The sequence below is a fragment of the Montipora foliosa genome, chromosome 9 (assembly GCF_036669935.1).
Source record: "Montipora foliosa isolate CH-2021 chromosome 9, ASM3666993v2, whole genome shotgun sequence".
Lineage (NCBI taxonomy): Eukaryota > Metazoa > Cnidaria > Anthozoa > Scleractinia > Acroporidae > Montipora > Montipora foliosa.
In genome coordinates, this window is record NC_090877.1 from 32,857,381 (window position 1) to 32,862,380 (window position 5,000).

Sequence of the window (5,000 nt, forward strand, 5' to 3'; positions counted from 1 at the left end):
ACTCTTGAAATCACACATTTATTTTAGTTCCCCTTGACAATGGTGCCAAGATGTCGCCGAAACGTCGGACTCTTTTATCGTTAGTTTTTTCCTGTATATGTTTATCTAAATCACTGTTGATTAGGATTCATATTTGATTATTAAATGCATGATATGCTGGTAATTTACTTATTTGCTAAATTTCAGAGTATTGTATTGCTATTAACAGTGTAGAATAAACTGACTTACCAGACAGTTTCTGAAAGTCCTCTTAAGCTTTTCTTCATAGTAGTTTCCTCTTTTAAAGTTTCTGTGTTGCTTTGCATGGTTTACATTTATATTACTTTCATCAACGTTGTTTAGAAATTATGTAAAACCATGACGAATCAAACTCTTTGTTTCCCTAAAAATCCAGGGGTGATGGTAGCCTTACTAGCTGTTATTACCAGTCCTCAGGTTAAGCCATGGCAATCAGAAGTGCTTTGTTGAACATCAATGTATCTTCCAATTGTAGACAAGATCATTGTAGTTAGTCTGACTCATCTTAACAACTCTTGAGTTTTATCTGCACAAAATATTTGCTCTTGTTGTTGTTGTTGTTGCTCTTGGCATTCTGAAGTAGGCTGCCCCAGTTTGAAATTCTCTTGGTTTAAATTGTTAGAATGATTGGCTATCAATGAGGAGTGCCATGTATCCTCAACCTCAGTAGGTGTTTTTAAGTTTTGTTCGAGGTTAGCTGGGGGATTTAGTTTTGAAGTCATTTTCGTTTTGTTCTCTGTTCAGATAAGCATTTTTGTAGGACAAATGGTAATACAATCCTGAGTGACTTTTTTTAAAATTTCTCTAGAGTTTTAAGAAATAATTATTTAGATTTGATAAATTGATTCTGCATTTAGACAGGCCATCTACTACTTGAGAGCTCATGGATGAAATATCTCGTTTCAGTCAGTCACTGTTTTCATCACTTACATCTCAAGCTACAACTTTTTTTCTTTGATTCACCTGTCTTGCTGATTTTAAATTTCTAAAATATTTGCTGATATGAGCAGCAGCAGCAGCCTTCAAGTTTTTTTCTTTGATTCACATGTCTTGCTAATTTTGCATTTCTAAAATATTTGCTGATATGAGCAGCAGCCTTCAAGTTAGCTTTTGCCTCTTTCCTTTTCTTTAAATTTGATTGATGCCACTTTTGAGCGGCTTCTGTGTACAGGTTAAAGACAAAAGCAGCCTTTTATGTGTTATGAAGTGTTCCAACTGTAAAAGTACAACATGACAACAGAGACCACACTTTCCGACAGCACATTCGCAAAAACCTTTCTTAGGAACATTGTCGATGAACAAGACGGTAGCAGTTCGTATGACTTCAGAACAAAAATTCTTTAATATGCTTGACTTGATAAGTAACTTCTACCATCTTTGAAACCCTGGTTGGTTTTCATTCGTCTTGAAGAAAACATTCGATGAGCTTTGCGCAATTGTGCTATCATTCCCTATCGTCTATTAGACTGATTTCTCCTGATAACGTCTATTGAAATCTTAGGAAAGAGGGAAGTATTGCATTTCCATCCAGCTGTTGGTAGTGGGATCTCCTATCTCGAAAGGGCTGTCGCCTTAAAGCTTTTCTTGACAGAGATTGTCGAGCAAAGCCGGGTCATCTTTAAATGGTAATAATTTTTGAAACAATCAGTTCACTTGTAGTCCCGGAGACTATTACCAAGTTCTCCCAAGTTTTGTGTGTTGAGCGATTTAAGAAAATCCTCTTTTATGATTTTTTTAATGCTGCAAAAACCATTTTGGGCGAGTCTTCTCTCATACTTCCGCCATCCTTTTTCGCTTCCGTCCGGCAAAACCGATAACTAGTGCCAGGCTCCCACCGTATGAAATCAGGCAATGACATTTTTCAGATTGTTGGCATCTAAAAGCGACGTTCAGGATGTATTGGTCTCTGAAAATACATTTTGCTTCTTTACGAGGTTAAAAATCTACCTGGGCCAAAGTGGAGGTGCATTTTACTATTTTTGCGAACGTTCGTAATGTATTTTGGGAGGACTTCAGAAGCATAGTAAAAAAAGTAAAGTGGTGCATTTATATAGCGCCCTTATGACTAACGTCTCAAAGGCGCTTTACAATGACCAATTTACCCCCAGCGGACAGGAAGCATATACAGGCGCAAATAGCAGCCGCTTCTAAGCAGTCCATGCATGCTAGTACTCATTTTACCGACCTCGGAAGGATGGAAAGCTGAGTGAACTTTAGCGGGAAAGAAGGTCGCCAAATATTGCAGTCTCGGCAGAACCGGGAATGGAATCCGGGACCTTAGGGTTGGAAGGCAGAGATCTTACCACTGCGCCAACCCCTCCGCAATGGTAAGCGTAAGTCTTGAGCATACCTTCTATTTAACATATTTTCTGAAGTATTATAGCCAGGTCAGTTGGCCTGTTAGCGTGCTTCCAAAGGGGTTACATATTTAAAATGTTTGAGGGACAATCATTTGAAAGGGGGACGATTTTTAAACGAGACAGCTCATATCTTACGTAAGGATTTAAAATTGGTGAAACTTTACAATCGCTTAATAGCTTTACATTGGACTTCCGTACCAATGTACATGTAAAAGCTTGTATTAAAGTAATAAATGTTCACACGTTGTAAATAGTTTTAGTTAGTTATAATGGTCACGAGTCTGACTTACCTTGAGTGTTTCTTTGATTTCTCTGTTTGTTCTAGGTGTTGGAACAGTGATCTCCCCTCCAAGCATTTTATTTAGCCTTCGTCTTGGCTTTGCTGGCCTTTTGCGGAACTGCTGATAGCGCTGCAGGTTCACCCCCTGTTCTATCAGGTACTCGAAGATTCCAAGGTAGTTCTTTCATCTCTCACCAGGGTCAGTTTCAATCGAACTGCTTCCAACTTTATGCAAGCTCTCTTTTACAGCAACTCTTGCAAATCCACAATTAAACACAACCGACATGACTGATCCACACGACTGCACTGACGCTATAATTCGTTCTACTGCAAATGTTGTTAACGATCGCGAAGTATTTCGTGAAGAGTTTCTGGAGATATCGTTGAGCGTAAGCCGCGCTATTTTTCGACTTTGGCGCAAAAATGTTACACATGTAATTTATTCTTGTTATATGATACTATTTGAGGGTAGAATAACAGATGTCGTTATTTGTTAAGTTAAGTTATAAAACGTATAAAATTAACGTAAGAAAAACCAAAAAAGGGAAAAATTCCATCATAATCATACCAAGTTTCCCGTCTTCAATCTTAAAATGAACTGGTTGGGATTTGGTAATGTTTAAGCCTTCAGATTACCTCTTTCGAGTTCTTGAAGTCTGCTTTCGGTCCTCCATATTGGAACTTGCGCCCTCGCCATTTAAACGTTTACTGAAATTCCCATTGGCTTACTCGGAGCCATGACAACAGCGGCTTTCTTTCATGAACCACGCACTCGCGTGTGAAGATGACGGACAAGCGACTACACACGCAGTTGCGGGTTTCCGAAATTCCCACCGCTTTCCTTGTTTAAATTGCAATATTTTTCAACTAAATGCAAGCTTATAATGTTGATTTTCTTCACCACGGTTGGAACCACGAGTGCAACTATTTGTGCTAAAAAGTTTAAGAGAATGGCGTTGTTATTGCAAACCAAAACTCGATCGAATCCACCTCGGACAGGGATAAATTTTGGCTGGGATTCCAAGCGTAAAACTAATAAACGGTATCTCATCTATTCATAGCCACTGTTGCTTTCCGACTTTCTGTTTGTTTAGTGGTGGGAATTTGCTTCAGAACACCACCAACGAATTTGACGCGTATAGTAACCGTTGCTGAAGGTATCATATTACTTTCCGGTAAATTAGTAATACAGGCTGAGAGGGCTGCTCCTAATGCACCTTTCTGCCAAGTCTGAGAAAAATCGGGTGCAAACTACTTAAGTTTTTTGTTGTTTTTTTTTTCAAAACTCAAATGCTGGGTGACCCAGGCCTTAATTGACTTGAGCCACAACATCTCTAAGGAGATGCAATTCCTATCGAAACAATATTTTCCAACATAGATTCTATCCGTAAGGCAGGTAAGGCCAGGGAAGCTGTTTTTAAATTTCAAAAGGCAGGATTTCAGTTTATTATTTACAGTCTATTCCGTTATTTTTCCGTTACTCTTAGTATTTGAATTCAGATTTGCTGTAACTACCATATTTTATCACATTGTTCCAGTATTATGTCAACATCCACTTACTATATATATGTACAGAAAAGCAATCCAATGTAAACTCTCATTGTACCTGGAGAAGGCTGGTTTCGCCAGCCGAAATATAGTACACCACTAAAATCAAATCTACGCTGTACCTGCTCTTGCTCAAAATATTTACCTTCTATATAGCCCATATATGGGAGTACCCCCGACCGGGCTTTAAAGCGAGTAGACATTAAGGGTTTGTTATGGCTAAAACTGAACGAATGCATTCATGGTCATTTGCTTTGTGACTTCCTCAATTTTGAACCTAAGCGGATTCAAAAGTTAAAACCTTCTTCCTTCAGGAACAATTCAAGATATATCATTTACTTACTTTCTCTATGGTTAAGGAAAGAATGGAGGGAAGTATGTACAGTTCGATCACACAAGAAACAAACAAATAATTTATCACACCCCTCAAGCTAATGTTACTTATTACCTTGCAACGGCAGACAAATAACTTATTACACCCGTCAAGCTAATATTACTAAATACCTTGCAATGTTCCTCTTCAAAACCTTCTGAGCAGGAATACTGAATCCGGCTGAAAAAAAGTTAAGGGATAAATAATACTGTCAATACTGGTGGATCATTTAGATGCATCATTTGCAACTGATCATGAGTGACAGTGGTCACTTAAGAAAATAAACATGTAGGGAATTATGACATAGTCACTAACTTGATCCAAACTGGGTAAAGAGAAAGCAACAAAAAGTAACGCAAAAGTCACCAGAACTGGTTTATCACACATAAATTACTTGTTTGTGTTATTAAGAAACGAGTAA

The 5,000-nt window shown here is 38.2% G+C and overlaps 1 protein-coding gene across 9 annotated transcripts in view; it reads right to left on the reverse strand.

Annotated features, from left to right (window-relative positions):
* Positions 1-5,000, reverse strand: part of LOC137971172 (tetratricopeptide repeat protein 28-like) — a 244,727-nt gene that overhangs the window by 29,126 nt on the left and 210,601 nt on the right. For all 9 annotated transcript variants that reach the window (XM_068817933.1, XM_068817934.1, XM_068817928.1 and 6 more), the window contains one exon: positions 4,711-4,759. The gene's annotated coding sequence lies outside the window, so the exon portion shown is untranslated. The remainder of the gene's footprint in view (positions 1-4,710; positions 4,760-5,000) is intronic.